Source organism: Aquarana catesbeiana, linkage group LG03 (genome assembly GCF_042186555.1).
Source record: "Aquarana catesbeiana isolate 2022-GZ linkage group LG03, ASM4218655v1, whole genome shotgun sequence".
In the NCBI taxonomy this organism is placed as follows: Eukaryota; Metazoa; Chordata; class Amphibia; order Anura; family Ranidae; genus Aquarana; species Aquarana catesbeiana.
The window spans coordinates 554083078-554104456 of NC_133326.1; the positions used below are offsets into that span (position 1 = coordinate 554083078).

The 21379-nt window shown below is 46.2% G+C and overlaps 1 long non-coding RNA gene across 1 annotated transcript; it reads right to left on the reverse strand.

Moving 5' to 3' along the window:
* Positions 1–263: 263 nt before the first annotated feature.
* On the reverse strand, positions 264–20723 carry LOC141134638 (uncharacterized). The gene is made up of 3 exons (XR_012243251.1): positions 20209–20723; positions 6025–6506; positions 264–888 (listed from the first exon to the last, which is right to left on the reverse strand). It is a non-coding gene; the product is annotated as an uncharacterized lncRNA (long non-coding RNA).
* Positions 20724–21379: the final 656 nt, after the last annotated feature.

Here is a 21379-nt window from a genome sequence, read left to right on the forward strand (position 1 = left end):
GGACAGGAGACAGCAGCTCCCGTTCATTCATAAACTGAAGCACACAGTTTACTCGCTTTTTGCTCAGTTTTCACAGGGCACAGGAGTGATCAGTAGCGATTGCTCACTGTGTCCAATTTAGGAAAGGAAGGGGCCAGTAAATTACATATTTACCTGTCCCTTCCTTCGCTCTCCATCCTGATGGTTCCCCACCGCAGCCGGCGGGAGAGAAGAGGAGGGAAGCCAGCTGGGGGGGGGGGGGGATAGGAGGACACAACGGGGCTGAAGAAAGAGGACAGGGGGCCGGAGGAGCACACAGGCAGCAGCTGGGAATGATCAATGAGGCAGGAGGGACAGCTGTGAACACCGATCTCCCTGTATTGCTTGTTAGCCGACACCTGTGGGTGGGAGAGGAGAAATGGCTGTCGGCTAAAAAGCTATACAGGAGGATCGGTATTCACAACGGTCGCTCCCACCGCACCGATCATTCCCGGCTGTGAACCAGGGGACCAGCCAGGATCGGCCCTGCAGCCTTGCAGCCGGGATATCACAAGTACCTTGCGGGTACGCGGGAGACTCCCGCACCTCACTGGAGACTTGGGATGTCTGGAAACCGTCCCACTGAGCCATCGGCCCACTGGGATACTCCCAGTAGTCCCAGGGGCCAGAACATGCCTGAGCTCCAGTATGGTTCTACTACCTCATTCAACTTTAATAATAAAAATTCCAGCCCGTTTTTCAGACTCTAAACAGGTGCATTTTAAATTCACTACACTTCAATACATTTCTGTTCTCCCTCAATTCCTCCAATCCATCAGCTTCTCACTCCTTGTCAAGAGTCATAAAATTGTTCTTTGTCAACCTGTTTACGATTCCTTTCAGAAAACCTTTCCATCCTCATTGCCATCTCTGCGAATGTTTGGAAATGGAAAAACAGAAATATTAGTTTAAACACTACGTGTTAAAAAAAAAAAAAAAAAAAGTGGGGAAGGGAGGCGGAATACAGAGTTATATGACTTTTACAAAATGTAGAAAACATCAGAAGACTGCATGTTTATAGATAGTTTAAGTGTTCCTGGCTCTGGACAAGTTCTGTCTACTTGTAGACCTGTTTTATGCAAGTGACATCGCATACTGCAAATAAGAGGAATGAAAGATGGCTGAGAGGGTGACTATGGGGGTAGAAAAAGAAATGAGCTACAAGATGTGGAGGTATAAAAGACATCTGGGCAAATAAAGTGGTTGTAAACCTCAGACATAAATATGAACAAAGCATATCCCTCTATAGTGTGTACTTGTCTCAATTAAGAGCACTAAGTGTCATTTCTGTCTGCTGCTTCATTCTTCTGCTATCATCACGAGTCACTTCTGACAATTTTTCCTGACACCAAGAGAAAAATGGTGACACAGGAGGGACCTCCAGCTGATTGAAAGCCTCAACTCTTTTCCTGTGTGCTGTGTGAAGGGGGGGTGTGTCACTTCCCTCCAATCAGCTCTCAGATCTCTCCTCACTGAACTCTGCGGAGTCAGCTCTTCATCACACCTTTTTTCAGGACCCTTAGGCCTGGTTCACACCTATGCATTTTTTAATGCGTTTTCAGTTTTGTAGAAACACACTATAGTCCATTTAACATGGTTTCCTATGGATGTAGTTCACATCTGTCCATTTTATGGAAAGGGCTAGGGACTTTCTTCTGGTTTTTGGTTCCATAGACTTCAATGGATCAAAAGCGTGTATTGAAAAATGCAAAATGCACCTGCAATATGCAAACTACAACCTGCACAAGTGTTAAACGGGCCTTAGGCTCCATTCACACTAGCGCGTTTTTTGATGCATTTTGCATTTTGCAGAAATGCATGGGAATTTTTTAACATGGGTTCCTATGGAACATGTTCACATCAATGCTTTTTTGTATCTCTGCGTTTTTGGAAAGGGTCGGGGACTTTTTTTCATGCAAAAAGCAGCGTTTTGCATGTAATGGATTTCAATGGACAAGCATCAAAAACGCAAGTGCACCGTTTTTGCAGCGTTTTTGCAGCGTTTTTGGTGCGTTTTTGGTGCGTTTTTGCCGTTTTTTTTTTTTATTTTTTTTTATTTTTTTTTTTTTGTAATTTTTTTTAAGACTGTAAAAAAAAATGAAAAAAGAAAAAAAAAACACAAAACGCAAATCGCGGCAAAAACGCCGCAAAAACGCTACAAAAACGCTGCTCAAAAACGTGCCAAGCATGAAAAAAAAACCTCCAAAAACGCTCAAAAGCAACATGCATAGGTGTGAATCGAGCCTTAGACAAGTTTTATAATCCAGCACTTTGAACAATGAAGAGAAGATTGCAGATTAACAGGTACAACTACTGTATGAGGATGTGTTTCATCTCTGTGTACCACCTGAGGCCAGTCACTTCACTGGGTATATGTAAGGGTTTACAACCACTTTAACAATAAGGGGAAAATAAAGTACTATTAATATAGCATATTTGCCAACAGTCCAGATTTTCCCAGGACAATCACGATTTTGGGACCCTCGTGCCGATCGGAGCTTGTCCCGACTAATTTCCCGGGATTTTGCTTTTGTCCCGGGAAAATCAGGAATGTTTTAGGGAAAAAACGACTTACGGGCTACAAAAAAGTGGCCGCCGTTGCCTCTGACAGTACATTTGCCCTTGTGTTCAGTGGAGAGAGGAGGGGCAGCCAATAGTCTTCTCTCTTCAGTGTTCAAGTATTCTCTTGTACACAGAAGCCTATTGGCTGCACGGATCAATTGGAGGTCCCTCCTCTCTCCACTGAATACACGTGGAAGCTGGGAACTGTGTAGCTGCCGCTGCACATGAAGGAGATGATCGCCGCTGCTGGGGACAAGGAAAGCTGTGCTGCACTGATGACACAGATGTAAAGGAGGGCTCTTCTGCACAACACGGATGTAAAGGAGGGCTCTGCTGCACTGGGGACACGGATGTAAAGGAGGGCTCTGCTACACTGGGGACACAGATGTAAAGGAGGGCTATGCTGCATAACACAGATGTAAAGGAGGGCTCTGCTGCACTGGGGACACAGATGTAAAGGAGGGCTCTGCTGCACTGGGGACACAGATGTAAAGGAGGGCTCTGCTGCACTGGGGACACGGATGTAAAGAAGGGCTCTGCTGCACAACACAGATGTAAAGGAGGGCTCTGCTGCACTGGGGACACAGATGTAAAGGAGGGCTCTGCTGCACAACACAGTTGTAAAGGAGGGCTCTGCTGCACTGGGGACACAGATGTAAAGGAGGGCTCTGCTGCACTGGGGACACGGATGTAAAGGAGGGCTCTGCTGCACTGGGGACACGGATGTAAAGAAGGGCTCTGCTGCACAACACAGATGTAAAGGAGGGCTCTGCTGCACTGGGGACACGGATGTAAAGGAGGGCTCTGCTGCACTGAGGACACAGATGGAAAGGAGGGCTCTGCTGCACTGGGGACACGGATGTAAAGGAAAGCTCTGCTGCACAACACAGATGTAAAGAGCTCTGCTGCACTGGGGACACAGGTGTAAAGGAGGGCTCTGCTGCACTGGGGACACGGATGTAAAAGAAGGCTCTGCTGCACAACACAGATGTAAAGAGCTCTGCTGCACTGGGGACATGGATGTAAAGGAGGGCTCTGCTGCACAACACAGATGTAAAGGAGGGCTCTGCTGCACTGGGGACACGGATGTAAAGGAGGGCACTGCTGCACTGGGGACACGGATGTAAAGGAGGGCTCTGCTGCACTGGGGACACGGATGTAAAGGAGGGCTCTGCTGCACTGGGGACACGGATATAAAGGAGGGCTTTGCTGCACTGGGGACACAGATGTAAAGGAGGGCTCTGCTGCACAACACAGATGTAAAGGTGGGCTCTGCTGCACTGGGCACACGGGTGTAAAGGAGGGCTCTGCTGCACAACACAGATGTAAAGGAGGGCTCTGCTGCACAACACGGATGTAAAGGAGGGCTCTGCTGCACTAGGGACACAGATGTAAAGGAGGGCTCTGCCGCACTCGGGACACGGATGTAAAGGAAGGCTCTGCTGCACAACACAGATGTAAAGGAGGGCTCTGCTGCACTGGGGACACAGATGTAAAGGAGGGCTCTGCTGCACAACACAGAATTAAAGGAGGGCTCTGTTGCACTGGGGACACAGATGTAAAGGAGGGCTCTGCTGCACTGGGGACACAGATGTAAAGGAGGGCTCTGCTGCACTGGGGACACAGATGTAAAGGAGGGCTCTGCTGCACAACACAGATGTAAAGGAGGGCTCTGCTGCACAACACAGATGTAAAGGAGGGCTCTGCTGCACTGGGGACACAGATGTAAAGGAGGGCTCTGCTGCACTGGAGACACAGATGTAAAGGAGGGCTCTGCTGCACTGGGGACACGGATGTAAAGGAAGGTTCTGCTGCACAACACAGATGTAAAGGAGGGCTCTGCTGCACTAGGGACACAGATGTAAAGGAGGGCTGTGGTGCACAACACAGATGTAAAGGAGGGCTCTGCTGCACAACACAGGTGTAAAGAAGGGCTCTGCTGCACAACACAGATGTAAAGGAGGGCTCTGCTGCACTGGGGACACAGATGTAAAGGAGGGCTCTGCTGCACTGGGGACACAGATGTAAAGGAGGGCTCTGCTGCACAACACAGATGTAAAGGAGGGCTCTGCTGCTCAACACAGATGTAAAGGAGGGCTCTGCTGCACTGGGGACACAGATGTAAAGGAGGGCTCTGCTGCACTGGGGACACAGATGTAAAGGAGGGCTCTGCTGCACTGGGGACACGGATGTAAAGGAAGGTTCTGCTGCACAACACAGATGTAAAGGAGGGCTCTGCTGCACTAGGGACACAGATGTAAAGGAGGGCTCTGCTGCACTGGGGACACTGATGTAAAGGAGGGCTCTGCTGCACTGGGGACACAGATGTAAAGGAGGGCTCTGCTGCACTGGGGACACGGATGTAAAGGAAGGTTCTGCTGCACAACACAGATGTAAAGGAGGGCTCTGCTGCACTAGGGACACAGATGTAAAGGAGGGCTCTGCTGCACAACACAGATGTAAAGGTGAGCTCTGCTTCACAACACAGGTGTAAAGGAGGGCTCTGCTGCACAACACAGATGTAAAGGAGGGCTCTGCTGCACTGGGGACACTGATGTAAAGGAGGGCTCTGCTGCACTGGAGACACAGATGTAAAGGAGGGCTCTGCTGCACTGGGGACACAGATGTAAAGGAGGGCTCTGCTGCACAACACAGATGTAAAGGAGGGCTCTGTTGCACAACACAGATGTAAAGGAGGGCTCTGCTGCACTGGGGACACAGATGTAAAGGAGGGCTCTGCTGCACTGGGGACACAGATGTAAAGGAGGGCTCTGCTGCACTAGGGACACGGATGTAAAGGAAGGTTCTGCTGCACAACACAGATGTAAAGGAGGGCTCTGCTGCACTAGGGACACGGATGTAAAGGAAGGTTCTGCTGCACAACACAGATGTAAAGGAGGGCTCTGCTGCACTAGGGACACAGATGTAAAGGAGGTCTCTGCTGCACAACACAGATGTAAATAATGGCTCTGCTGCACTGGGGACACAGACGTAAAGGAAGGCTCTGCTGCACAGGGGACACAGATGTAAAGGAGGGCTCTGCTGCACTGGGGACACAGATGTAAAGGAGGGCTCTTCTGCACTGGGGACACGGATGTAAAGGAAGGTTCTGCTGCTCAACACAGATGTAAAAGAGGGCTTTGCTGCACTAGGGACACAGATGTAAAGGAGGGCTCTGCTGCACAACACAGATGTAAAGGAGGGCTCTGCTGCACAACACAGGTGTAAAGGAGAGCTCGTATAAAAAGAAGCAAAAATACTCTTGCGCACAGGTGTATTGGCTAGAAAGTCCCAAGGGTTCAAGAAGGACTATGGATTTCGGCCTTGCTGCTCTCAAGGATGGGATGGTCCTAGTGTTAAATGAAAAGAAGAAAAAGAGCGTACCAGCCTAGTGCATTATCCTTGACAGATTTATTAATTAAAAACAAGATAAAAACTACTCACAAAGGTCGAAGAAAAAATCGCATAGTATATGGCACAGAGGCAAATATTCCAGTGGTAGCAGTTTTCCAGGTCCCAGGAAGGAGGCATACGGACTACTGCTGGCTAACGCGTTTCGAAGGTTACCCTTGACTGCATCTCTTGAGTCTTCTGGTGTCATATATTGGCCAGGGTTGTAGCAGGCAAGGCCTGGTTTTGCATGTAGAGAGAGGAGCGAATGTGTCCAGGGATGATGACAGTATGTTGCTGTAGACAGAAGTCGCCAGGTCTGGGCAAGACAGGGGTGTGATGCGGTGTTTGTAGGATGGCAGCATGGGAGGTAGGAGACGGAGAGTGTGAAACTGATGACAAGTTACCGGTGAAGAATATTTGTTGCTGATGACTTTTATTTTTTTCTTTTTTTTTTTGTTTTCTTTCTAGCGTGAAGATCCTCTTTAAATTCCTGTATCACACAAGACACGAAGCATGGTAGGTCCGGACAAAGGCTTGGGAAAGGGAAAAAAAAAAAAAAATAAAAGTCATCAGCAACAAATATTCTTCACCGGTAACTTGTCATCGGTTTCACACTCTCCGTCTCCTACCTCCCATGCTGCCAACCTACAAACACCGCATCACACCCCTGTCTTGCCCAGACCTGGCGACTTCTGTCTACAGCAACATACTGTCATCATCCCTGGACACATTCGCTCCTCTCTCTACATGCAAAACCAGGCCTTGCCTGCTACAACCCTGGCCAATATATGACACCAGAAGACTCAAGAGATGCAGTCAAGGGTAACCTTCGAAACGCGTTAGCCAGCAGTAGTCCGTATGCCTCCTTCCTGGGACCTGGAAAACTGCTACCACTGGAATATTTGCCTCTGTGCCATATACTATGCGATTTTTTCTTCGACTTTTGTGAGTAGTTTTTATCTTGTTTTTAATTAATAAATCTGTCAAGGATAATGCACTAGGCTGGTGCGCTCTTTTTCTTCTTTTCATGTAAAGGAGAGCTCTGCTGCACAACACAGATGTTACGGAGGGCTCTGCTGCACTGGGGACACAGATGTAAAGGAGGGCTCTGCTGCACAACACAGATGTAAAGGAGGGCTCTGCTGCACAACACAGATGTAAAGGAGGGCTCTGCTGCACTGGGGACACAGATGTAAAGGAGGGCTCTGCTGCACTGGGGACACAGATGTAAAGGAGGGCTCTGCTGCATTGGGGACACGGATGTAAAGGAAGGTTCTGCTGCACAACACAAATGTAAAGGAGGGCTCTGCTGCACTAGGGACACAGATGTAAAGGAGGGCTCTGCTGCACAACACAGATGTAAAGGAGGGCTCTGCTGCACAACACAGGTGTAAAGGAGGGCTCTGCTGCACAACACAGATGTAAAGGAGGGCTCTGCTGCACTGGGGACACGGATGTAAAGGAGGGCGCTGCTGCACTGGGGACACGGATGTAAAGGAGGGCTCTGCTGCACTGGGGACACGGATGTAAAGGGGGGGTCTGCTGCACTGGGGACACGGATGTAAAGGAGGGCTCTGCTGCACTGGGGACACAGATGTAAAGGAGGGCTCTGCTGCACTGGGGACACAAATGTAAAGGAGGGCTCTGCTGCACAACACAGATGTAAAGGAGCGCTCTGCTGCACTGGTACACGGATGTAAAGGAGGGCTCTGCTGCACAACACAGATGTAAAGGAGGGCTCTGCTGCACTGGGGACACGGATGTAAAGGAGGGCTCTGCTGCACTGGGGACACAGATGTAAAGGAGGGCTCTGCTGCACAACACAGATGTAAAGGAGGGCTCTGCTGCACTGGGTATACGGATGTAAAGGAGGGTTCTGCTGCACAACACAGATGTAAAGGAGGGCTCTGCTGCACTGGGGACACGGATGTAAAGGAGGGCTCTGCTGCACTGGGGACATGGATGTAAAGGAGGGACTCCACTGCCTGGGGACACCTGATATAAGGAGGGGCTCCGCTGCTGGGGACACCAAATGTATGAAGTGGCTCCGCTGCAGGGGACACCTGATGTAAGAAGGGGATCCACTGCTGGGGACACCTGATGTAAGAAGGGGCTCTGCTGCTGGGGACACCTGATGTAAGAAGGGGCCCCCCTAGCTGGGGATACCAGATGTAAGAAGGGGCTCCGCTGCTGGAGACACCTGATGTAAGGACGGACTCTGCTGGGGACACCTGATGTGAGGTGGGGCTCCACTGCTGGGGGCACCTGATGCAAGGACGGACTCTGCTGGGGGCACCTGATGCAAGGACGGACTCTGTTGGGGGCACCTGATGCAAAGAAGGACTCTGCTGGGGGCACCTGGTGTAAGTATGGACTCTGCTGGGGGCACCTGATGCAAGGGCGGACTCTGCTGGGGGCACCTGATGCAAGGACGGACTCTGCTGGGGGCACCTGATGCAAAGAAGGACTCTGCTGGGGGCACCTGATGTAAGGATGGATTCTGCTGGGGGCACCTGATTTAAGGATGGACTCTGCTGGGGGGACCTGATGGCATCTGGTGGCAGGCGACGTGGCAGGTGACACACTCAGGGGTCCCACTGATTCTGCATTATGGTGAGTTGAATGATTTAATTCTATAATACAATGTAATAATATAAATAATAACAACCATGGTGGCGGGATGACTGAAGCGCTAACACCAGGTGTTTGGAGTATCTTTATCTGCTGATTGTTAAACTCTGGAATACACATATTTCTAATGTGGTGTATCCCTCATTCATTTCAGACTCTAACCACACCCCCATTGAGCCATGCCCATTTAACCCACGCCCGCTGTCCAGCGTAAACCACACCCATTTTTCAGCACGGCGCACACGCATTTTTATTTTTCCTTTGCCACGTCTACAAATGCATGCCCCACCCCCTAATTATAACGTGACTCTGCCTACAGCCAAAAAAGTGTCCCTAAATTTTTTTTTACAATGTTGGCAACTATGATATAGTTTAAAACTGTTTAGGGCCATTAGGGCGGAAACTCTTTGATACATAACTGTGCTGTACTAGCGTCCCCTAAAGACGTGCATTCGCATGAAACACGTTGGGGCAGGAGCTACACGCTGACATCTCACCGCCACTTCCATGCTTGGAACTGGTGGCTCTCTTTGTAAGTGCACTGTTTTATTTGTCATGACAATTGTTTTATTGGCATTTGGATGACGCCTTTTACTTTTTAAAGTGGAATCTATACTTTTTAATAAATATACTACACTATATGTGGGCCCCTGCTTGTGGCTCCATGTGGTGAGTGTTTTTTTTCCAAACAGTATCAAGCAAACTGTCTGACTGTCCCCAGTGGTGAGAAGCGGTACTGCGGGGTGTCCCCATTGCGAGAATGGAGCTGTTTGACCACGTGTGAAGGATTCCATTGGCACAAACACGCATGTTGCTTCTTTTCTCTGGCAGCTTTAATGTTGGTAAGTGCATTTTAGTTCTGTTGCTCACACGTGCTGGAGAGGATTTGCATTAGCTGGTGGAAGACACTTCCTTTGCTGTGATATTTATCACATATTTTGGACTTTTTTGCATTGGACTTTACTCACACTGATTTATTTCCATTATTATTTTTGAATATTGTGGGTGCGTTTTGCACATTATGAATGCTGTGTTGATAGGACACGCTTTAAGTTTGTAATATTCTATATTTGGAGGTGCTGCATTATTTTCTTTGTTGGTTTGTTTGGGTACTGTATATTTACCTATTGCAAGCTGCCTATTTCCTTTCTTTAGCACTGGCCCCCGTTTATGTTTTTATAACTGTGCCAGTTTACTGTATAACATAGACCTAGCATCAGATATACTTTTTAATACTAAGTAATGTGTGATTGTAACCCTTCCAGTTATTTATTAGCTCTCACAGAGATAACAGTACTCCCCATGACAGTGCCTTCATCTGCTTTCACTCTAGTAGGATGGCTACATCTTTATTCAGGCATCAACCAAGGTCATCATCGACTTCCTGGACTGAGATGCCAGCTCAGAGATTACATAATTATGTAAATCCTGGTGCCTGTAAAGTTTTTGCCTGTGTTCACAAACTTCTGACACAGATCAGCCCCTGTTGCAGTTGCTCACCTTGCGATTTTGCTACAAAGCTACAATGTTTCAGTCTGATCATAGAAGAGACCGAGGAAATGTCTTCTGCCAGCAGCAAACCGACAAGCCCATCTTAGCCAAGGAAAAGTAATTTGACTGGAACTTAAAGTTGGCTTTTTGGGTGACAAAAGGTGGAGATTTTTGGTAAATGTTACTGTTGCTGACAATATATGAAAACGTTACTTGATATGAAAAAATTAATGTACCTTCATCTTATTACTAGATAGAAATGTGGACAGTTGTGGAGGCAACATGGACTCTCGTGGTACAATATGAACTTACAACAGTCAATTTACAAAAATATATACATTTATTATGAACAAATATACACATCATAAAAAATGATGTGTATAATCTATCTCAGTCACTGAAGCTACAACTTCAGTCGAACTTCAGATTGAAATGGAGTGATAAGGCATTGACATATTTGGGCACAATTATTCCATCTCACACATCGAAGGTATTTGAAATGAATTTCCCTCCGTTACTTACGAAGGTCCGGACGCCTCTCAACAAATGGAATTTGGGATTACACTCATGGTTCGGCCGTTGTAATATTCTTAAAATGAGTATTCTTCCCAAATTCTTATACCTCCTACAGGCTTTACCCGTCCACATCCCATGTAATTATTTTCAGCAGATACGAAAAGTATTCTCTGAATTTATATGGGCCCACAAACACCCCCGACTAAAAAGATCCCAACTCACATTGCCAAAGCAATACGGGGGATTGGCAGTACCAGATGTACACAAATACTATAGGGCGGTTCACCTTGGCAGACTGGTTGATTGGCGCAGACACAGATCCTTAAAACTGTGGACCCAGCTTGAACAAGATCAAAGCCCTGTTCCTATGAATAGAGCTCCATGGTTTTATGACTCCTTACCCAATAGGGTGAAGTCACACCCGCTGGTGGGCCAGACTGCGAGGGTGTGCTCCCTTCTGTTCAAAAAAGGTTCCCTCTCAATATATCCCCGATATTGGGGAACCCAAGTGTAACAAGCCCCTTGCTCGCTCGATTCTACTCTCCCGACACTCCTCTGCAGCTATAGAATCAGATTGCAACGTCTGATGGTTCGGTCATCCAATGCTCCGGGATTAGAACTTCAGCTATGTGCCGTTCTAACCCAGTTGTGATAGCTCAGAACAAACAAGTTTGTAAGTTCAAACAGGAATCTATCTTTATTGACAAAATACAGGCTTTTATACACTCAAAGTGGAGGTGCAGAACACAATACAGCTGTAACCTAATTAACCTAATTAACATGAGCTAATTAACTAATCCCTTTAGATAGCCTAGATGACTCAGACATGCCCGTTAGGCCAGACTGGCCGTCTTGTAGTTCAGAAAATCCAATCAACATTATCACAATCAACATAGACTCTTCTTCACACAATAGCAGAGTTAATTAACACAAATAACAATGGGGATCTAATGACTCTTAGATCCCATAGTAGACTTATTTACAATACACATTTTAGCAGACAATAGACAGACAGGTGTTGGAATTTACATCAGCATCTCCTAACAGTATCTGTCCCAGCATTATGAATCAGCCACTATTCCAATATGGCAAATCCAGGGACCCCAGAGTCTGTGTGTCCTGGGGGACCAGGACCCGAATCCACAGTAATACCACCTCAAGAGTCCCCAGGCATACAGCTCACAAAGAGCACCGTTCCCCCAAATGCAAGGGCCCCCAATCGATCGGCAAGAGGCTAGCATACAGTCCCCTCCAAAAGTCTCTCTCCCGGCTAGGTCTGTCACATTTCTCCCCTTTTGGCAGGAGACTAACACAGGAGGAGACCCCAGACGGGTTGACTCCGAAGTTAGTCAGTAGTTCCAGTCCTCTAATGCCTGCATCCACACAGTACCCCAAACAAATTGTTCCAAACAAAGCATTACTCACCAAGCCAACCTCTGCCTCTCTCAGAGAACATATCTTCCGCTGGGGAGAGGCCTGGACTGGCCCTTCTCCCTGGAGTCCTTTCTGCCGCTGGAGAGAAGACAGGGTGTCTGGGCTCACTCCGTCATGCTGTTGGGGATCTGGGCCGACTGCCCAGCATCCCTGGGGTATACAGGTGGAGACTGAAGTCCCATCCACCTTCACAGGACATCCATCCTCTGTTAGTTGAGGGCAGAGTCCAGCAGTACTCGGCCCTGTTGCCAGCCCTTCTGCTGGAAACCCCACACCATCTGCTCCGGCTAACTGTTGGGGAGGGATGACGAACACCTCCTCTCCCTTCTCCCCCTGTATCCTGATCTGCTGCTGGGACAAGACCACCTCCTTCTCACCCTGAGCCTCCGGAACCGCCGCAGGTGTAGGGCAGAGATCTTGGACCCTCTGTCCGGTTGCCAGCGCTTCAGCTGGGGAAGTTCCTTGTGACTTCACAGATACTTCTGTTGGTGCTGGGCAGAGCATAGTGAAGTTTGGCCCTAATAACAGCTCTTCTTCTGCTGGAGGCTCACAAGGTTGTTCTTCCTCAGCAGAAAAGTCTATCAAATCCCCTGTCTCTGCAGCTGGTGTCTGGGGATAAAGGTTCACCATCTCCTGTCCCTGGAACCCAGAAGATGCTATCAATGCTGGGCAGAGCACAGTAAAGTTTGGCCCTAATAACAGCTCTTCTTCTGCTGGAGGCTCACCAGGTTGTTCTTCCTCAGCAGAAAAGTCTATCAAATCCCCTGTCTCTGCAACTGGTGTCTGGGGATAAAGGTTCACCATCTCTTCTCTCTGTGGAACCCAGAAGATGCTATCAGTGCTGGGCAGAGGTTAGCAGAGCTCTGCCCTGTTGTCAGCACTTCAGGTTTGGGGACGGCAATCTTCAGATTTTCCACTGCCGATTCTCTGGCATTCTGCTGGACAGGCACATTCCTCCATCCAAGATCATCCAATGCAGAAACAGGTTCATCAAGGTCAGTCAGCACTTGCTGCATCTGCCATAAGACCTCTGCCTCCATAGCTGCGGGTGCAGGTTGGCAAAGCACACCGTTACTCTGCCACATTGTCAACTCTTCAGCCAGGATTTCAGAGTTGTCAACTGGTATTTCATGATAGTCCCAGGCAAAGGGAGCACCACCCTGCTGCTGAGCAGAGTCTAACAGCTGTTTGTAGGCGATCTCCAACTCCCATTCCTGAACGGCCAGAAACTCCAAATCTTCCAGTGCCCAGCGCACTTCTGCGACATTCAGTCTCCGCTCTCTGTGCTCCATTATTTCCTCCAAACGCCACTCCTGATCACTTCCAAAGTCAGGGTCCCTGGACAGCCTCCAGTATAACAATCCCAGGCCATCGTAGTCAAAGCCTTCCGTGGGGCTGTCATCCGCTGTCCATGGGCACACTTGGGCTACATACCACTGGAGGGCTCTGTAGCTCTCGTCCAACCGCATTTCTGCCCGGATCAGCCTGCTTAACTCGGCTGTCCACTCCTGGTTCGGCTGTTCCCCCAAAAACAGCATTCACACTTCATACTGCGACCAGTACCTCACATGGATGGAGGGGAGAACTTTTCCCTGGTGTCGCTGCTCACGGGCTAGCGCTTCCTTCCAGAGTTCACAGCAGATAGAATCAAACCATCCTAGCAGGACCTGCTCTGATACTGGTCCTCTGTGCTGTATCTCCTTCTCTCGCAACCTCCTTCTGAATTCCTCATCCATGGTGGCTGGTATCTTGCCTCTCCTGCTATCCTGCTACCTTGGATCCAGGTGATGGTTTGGATGTGTTCACGGCAAGGAAGCACGATCCCACCATTCCCTCCACGGCTCTCAAGTAAGTCTTTCAGCGTGGCTCTCCTGCAGGCTGGTTTGGAGTGTCCCAGTAACTGGAGAGCAAATCCCACTGCTGCCCCTTGCTCGCTCGATTCCACTCTCCCGACACTCCTCTGCAGCTATAGAATCAGATTGCAACGTCTGATGGTTCAAACAGGAATCTATCTTTATTGACAAAATACAGGCTTTTATACACTCAAAGTGGAGGTGCAGACCTCCTGCTCATATTACTCTAACAATACAGCTGTAACCTAATTAACCTAATTAACATGAGCTAATTAACTAATCCCTTTAGACAGCCTAGATGACTCAGACATGACCGTTAGGCCAGACTGGCCGTCTTGTAGTTCAGAAAATCCAATCAACATTATCACAATCAACATAGACTCTTCTTCACACAATAGCAGAGTTAACACAAATAACAATGGGGATCTAATGACTCTTAGATCCCATAGTAGACTTATTTACAATACACATTTTAGCAGACAATAGACAGACAGGTGTTGGAATTTACATCAGCATCTCCTAACAGTATCTGTCCCAGCATTATGAATCAGCCACTATTCCAATATGGCAAATCCAGGGTCCCCAGAGTCTGTGTGTCCTGGGGGACCAGGACCCGAATCCACAGTAATACCACCTCAAGAGTCCCCAGGCATACAGCTCACAATGAGCACCGTTCCCCCAAATGCAAGGGCCCCTGATCGATCGGCAAGAGGCTAGCATACAGTCCCCTCCAAAAGTCTCTCTCCTGGCTAGGTCTGTCACACCAAGTTTTTCGCCGGGCTATCAGGATGAATCCTTTAAACATCTACAAGTTTTAGGTTATTCACAGGCATCGCACTTTCTAACACAGGGTAGATGGCCCTCGTTACATAACCTAATGGACCCTTTAGGATCATTTCACCTGAAGTTTTGGAATGCTTTACAACTTTCCCATTTCCTTAGGGCTCTCCCCTCACCAAACAATTTCGAACAGCTCCTTACCACCTTAGAGGAAATATGCTCAACGGAAGGAGCACTTCTACATACGCTCTCTTGCATGTACAACCTTCTGATCACTCCCCCGGACTCCCCCTTACTAAGCTGCTTAAGAGACTGTGAACATGACTTGAAACGTAAATTTAGCCCACAACAAAAACAACGCATCCTCCATTTCACATACAAATCGTCAATATGTACAAAACCGCAGGAAACCAATTTTAAAATTTTAACCAGATGGTACAGAACACCAGCAAAATTAAACACAATTTTCCCAACAACTTCAGATAGATGCTGGAGGTGCCAGGAGGAACGGGGTTCACTACTACACGTCTTTTGGACATGTCCTATCATAGCACAATTCTGGTCAGAGGTCAAAAAGATTATTCAGAAATTCTCAGACCGGCAAATTCCAGATGACCCTGCCTTCTTCCTCCTCCACGTCTCAGCTGTCCCGGTGAGAACCTACAAAAAATCAATTATTTGTCACCTTCTGGATGCGGCCAAATCATGCATTCCACTAAAATGGAAGACCCCACAGTCTCCGACTATCGGGATGTGGCTCAGGAGAGTAGAACAAATCAATAAATTTGAAGACCTAATCCTAACAGCATGGCACCAACAAGAACGATATTCCAAGATGTGGTCACTTTGGAACATGTTTGTATATTCTGAAGAGGGACGCAATTTATTTGGAGGCTTGAGCTCAGACTAAAAGCAAAAATGAGGCCCTAAAGATCTGAATCCCCTTCCCCACAGTAGCTTCCCCCCCCCTCTTTTTTTTTTTTTCCCCCCTCAGCCTAACTGCCGTTTCCCTCCTACCTATACTGATTCTTACTTTTCTAGTTTCACTATTCTGCTTCTTTCCTTTCTCTCGTGATTCACAGCTGCACTTGTTTATTATTAGTAAATAAAATAAGTGGAGAAGGCCACATGGGAGTAATGTACTGAACAATGTCGTTCATGTTAAGAGCTGGGCAAATTGTTGTCTGGCCAACTATTTCCTTTCTTCTTCATTATTGTATTGCTTCTTCTAAGTTCTGTACACATTGAAACGATGTTTATTCTATGTCAAAGGTCCATGGACCTCTCCCTTTGATTAAATAAAAAATTTGTAAAAAAAAATAAAAAAATGATGTGTATATTTGTGAATAATAAATTTATATATTTTTGTAAATTGACTGTTGTAAGTTCATATTGTACCACGAGAGTCCATGTTGCCTCCACAACTGTCCAAATTTCTATCTGTTGCTGACAATTGTGACTTGTTAGAAACTAGGTCATGCAGTCTTTGCAAAATAAAAAGTGTATAATACTCAGCAGGTAACTTTTTCTCAAACAATAGGTGCTGGAACTCAACTACGACCCCCCTAAAACTCCTCCACCCACACACACCCTCCAAATCACATCAAATAGTGGGTGTGGTCAGTCAAATTTCACGAATAGTAGGAGGGTCTTAAAAGGGCATTAAATACCAGGATTACATTACATACAGAGTGCAGAGTTCAGGGTGTTACACACACAGTGCAGAACTGTCACTTGTAAACACAGAAACTGGACTTATGTGTTTACAAGTGATTGTGGTGAGCAGCCTCCCCCCAAGGGTCTGAGCCAGAGGTGGTGGAACCCCCCCTGAAAAAAAGCCCTGATACTCAGTGGTGGCAAGTGCTCAATTTTTTTGGCGGGTCGGTCCATGAGTCAAACCCTCACCCCCCTGTCGCTCACCCGTCCGCCCACCAGCCTCGCACTTACTCGTCTAGGTCGCGGGCAGCTTCAGCGGCTTCCCCTGCATCTCCTCATCCTCGGTGGCTTCCCCCTGCTCCTCGGCAGCCAATACCGTTGCTTCTCCTCTCAGCCAATTGGGTTTTAAGACCTGCTTCCTGATTGGCCGGAAGGAGAAGCCTTTCAGGCCAGCCACCAGTAGTCTTTAAGAAAGCCCAGTGGCTGGTCGGCTAGTGGTTAAAACATGTAACTATTCCAACTTAGATACAAATTCAACTTGAGAACAAACCTACAAAACTTTGTAACCCGAGAACTGCCTGTATATGTTTTTTACTGTACCTCTGCATTTTCTGTAAAGTAGACCAAATTCTTAGTTGAGTTTAGCTTTCCAGCATATATTTATTGCACATTCAGATTTTTTTTAATTTAGATTGTTTGAAAACAAGGGGGCTGCCAGTGGAATCCCCCTTTATTGTCCGTCTTGTCTTTCACCTGTTGATCTGTCAGCCATCAGTCTCCCTGAACAGTGACCTCATGCTCTCACAGCGTCCTGCCAAGCTGGAAGTCTTATTATAGCCAAATAGCTATGACACAACGCATCAGGTGAGGGATAGGACAGCTCTCCTTACAAGCTCATCTCTTGCTCAATGCTATGTGTCACACTGGACGGTGTCACTTTGCGATCGCAGCTCTTTCCCCCTAAAGGAAATGTATCATTGAAACACAGAGAGACCTCATTAGATAACAGGAGGCTTTGAGCATTAAGTGTTACCTACAGGATTGTTCACACAAGACACTAAACGAGGGGCCTTTGTGAGGGTTAGGAATAAAAAAAAAAACTCTGCACAAGACATTTTTCCTTTATTGATTTGCATTTTTAGATCCTAGAAAATGCATTAAAAAATAACATATCGTAGTTTGAGATATTTCTTTTTTTTACATGGGTGGAATAATGCCATTACTGTATTTATTGGCGTATAACACTCACTTTTTCACCATGAAAATCGGGTGCAAATAGCGTGTGCGTGTTATACGCGAATACTTCAATTTTAGCTCCCTAAGACGGGACATGGAGGGGGGGGCGGGACGAGCGCCGTCAGATTACATGCAGTGAGGATCTCCTGTTTACTTGCCGGCCTCTGTAATAGAAAGTCCCGTCTCCTGGGCTGCCATTGGACCACTGTTCTGTCTATCATTCTCACTGTATGTAATCTGTTGGCGCTTGTCCCGCCCCCCTCCATGTCCCCTCTAGGCTGCAGATGGGCATCGATCAGGCTGCACTGATGGCAATGGTGAGGCTGCTGCATTGATGGCAATGGTGAGGCTGCAGCATTGATGGCAATGGTGAGGCTGCTGAATTAATGGCAATGATGAGGCTGCAGATGGGCACTGACCCTTATTTTGCTTCAAAGTTCCTTATTTAAAATGTAAGTTTTTTTCCTGAAACTTCCCTCTTAAAATCAATGTGTGTGTTATACCCCGATAAATACGGCAAATCACCATCTGCGTCTCCAGTGGGAGATATCCCATCACTGTGAAATGGGGACTCCAATCTCTCTAATAGTGACACAGAAAGCAAAAAATATTTAAAATAACATTTTCAGTAGGAAATGGTGAAGACTTTTGTCAAGTTCTTATTGTTTCAAAGTTGGTCAGAGGAAAGAATGCAAATGTATTTTCAGTAAGTCCAATCTGAAGCTGAATCCAAGCTGAATCTCACTGATATTTTAGTAACATCAGGACTGTGGGATTTGGGGGGATTTTCGTGGTCTTGTTCTTGTGCTTGTTCAGTGTTGTTTCTTCGCTGAATATTACAGTTACAAAAAAAAAAAAACATTTTAACAGCAATGCTCCCTACTGGATGAATGAAGCAAAGCAAAAAAAAAAAAAACCCAAAAATGCGAATTTGCCATATCATAACATAACTGTATTAAATTTTTCCACCCTTTTTACAGTACCAAGTTAAAAATACCTGTACAGTAAAACCTTTGTTTGAGAGCGTTTTGCAAGACAAGCAACATTTTTAAATACATTTTTACTTGATATAAAAGCGATGTCTGATATACAAGTAGCGTCATGTCACAACTAAGTATAAAACAGAACAGAGGCGCCTCTAAGTGTAGCAATATGGTTACATTTAATGAATGTACAACATTTAGCAAGTCACATGGTTGATGATTAAAACGGGCACATCTAATGCCGCGTACCCACGATCATTCCGACAACAAATGTTCGATGGGAGCTTGTTGACGGAAATTCCAACCGCGTGTAGGCTCCATCGGACATTTTTTGATTTGAGAGCTGGTTCTCAAATTTTCTGACAACAAAATCCATTGTCAGAAATTCCGATCCTGTGTACACAATTTCAACGCACAAAATTCCACGCATGCTCGGAATCAACCAAAAGAGCCGCCCTGGCTATTGAACTTCATTTTTCTCGGCTCGTCGTACGTGTTGTACGTCACCGCGTTCTTGACAATCAGAATTTCCGACAACATTTGTATGACCGTGTGTATGCAAGACAAGTTTGAGCCAACATCCTTCGGAAATAAATCCAGGATTTCATTGTCGGAATGTCCAATCGTCTGTACGCGGCATTAGCATGCAGGCATCCAGGGTAAAGCTGTCCACATAGACCATCCTTTACACCGCCATTGACGTCATCCCTTCCACGCTGGGCTCCACGAGCTCCTCCTCACTTTCAAAACACTCTACTGCAGAGTAGTCTTCCTGGTCATGATTGCAGACTGACAGCAGTGAGAGCTGGTGGTGCAGAAGATGGTCTATGTGGACAGCTTTACCCCGGACGCCTGCATACTTAGATGTGCCTGTTTTAATCATCAACCATGTGAGTTGCTAAATGTTGTATCTTCATTAAATGTAACCATATTGCTACACTTAGAGGTGCTTCTCTTCTCTTTTTTACCCTGTAGCTCCTGCTGGATTTTGCTTCTAATCCCCTTGTAGAGGCTTCCATTTGTGGATGGACATTTTATGGTTACACAACCTATCACATTGTTATAATCTTTTTATATGGACTATAAACTGAAGGACTTATGAATAAATGGTTGTGGAACGAATCATTTGAGTTTCCATTATTTCTTATTGGGAAATTCGCTTTGATATACAAGTGCTTTAGATTACAAGCATGTTTCCGTAACAAATTATGCTCACAATACAAGGTTTTACTGTACTGTATTTATGTTATCTACAACATTTTTACTTCTTTAAAGTGTTACTAGACCCACAACAGTAAAATCAGTCTGTATATGATAGAAGTAACAAGACTGCTATATACTGCTGAAAAGAAAAGATATTTAGCAGTTTATATTTACTAAAATAATTGCATTTCCATGTTCTGTGTACTGTAGGAGACCAGATATAGTGAATGCAGGGTCCTGGGTTTAGTAACACTTTAAAGAACATTTGAAGAATGTTTGTATGTATAAAGGTTATATATACTCAGCTATTGCGTGTATAAAAACACAATACAGCATAGTTTATCTGTAAGCACTTACATAAGGGGAAATAAAGTTTTCCTTCATCACAAGGAATATTTTCCATTGAATGAATTAGCATTCAGCAAAAACACTCTGCTTCTCTTCATGCATACCTTGAAAATGGTCCAAAGGTTAAACCTGCCGTCAGTCGGTAAATTGAGGTTGCATCAGTATATATCCGCAGAGGCCTTCATCCAATTAGAGACTGCACCTTCTGACACTTTGAAAACAAACCACTTACCCCAAAAATAATCTCAGCTCCGTAAACAAGAGAAGAGCCACCCCCAAAGTTTGCTCACACTGGCCAGAGTCTTTTCTGTGTGCCAGTACGTGACAGGATCCTGTTCTGTGGAACGTCAACACCAACAAAAGGAACCAGCCACGCACAATGGCTGCACTGTAGCTCAAGTAATACACTTTAAAGAGTGCGCTGACATGTGTCCAGCTCCGATATCCCAGAAAATTCTTAGAACTAGCTGCCTATGGGGCTTGACATGAAACTGGAATGATATGTAATAAAACACCTTGATCTTTATCAGCTCCAAAGGCTTGGAGCTGTGGGGTCTTCTGCTTCATGGGGCTCCATCCAGGTTGACAGGAAGGATCCCACTGAGGGAGGTATAAATTCCTCAAAGTGAGCAGAGACCTGCTGGAAAAAAAACCCTTTGGTTGCAAGGAGAGAGGAAAGATGGAAAGAGTACAGGAAAGCACAGAAATGGAACAGATAATGCCAAACATATTTCTAGAGACAAACTGGGCTGTCAAGAGCTGGACCTTCAGATTTTTGTCCCTGGAAATGTCTTGGTGTTCAGATTTGACCACTTAAACAAGCAATGCCTCCTAAAGTACATGCTAGATGCACTTTTTTTTACAAATATACATTTTTGTAGTCTTTCTTAAAGCCAATCTCAGGCAAATTACAATCTGATATAAAGTAAGTTCCCCAATCAATCCAGACCTAATAATAACATTTTGGATGAATTTGGGTTTAAGGCATATGTTTAACCAGAACAAATTCATGTGAATGGGCTGGACCATTCCATTTATACCCTAACAGGAGAATATGGAAAGAAATGCAAAAGTTACTATTAATAAATGGGAACAGTGTTGTAGCATTCACATCCTCAAATGTGCATCTAGTCTGAGGGGTCTGGCCCTTTCCCACCACTAGACCCTATTGTTTACATTTACACTATTGAATGTAATAGAGTTGTGCTGGTTGGGCCATCTCACAGATGTAGTGGCCTATGCAGTATACCAATGGTGGTCAACTCTCTTGATTTA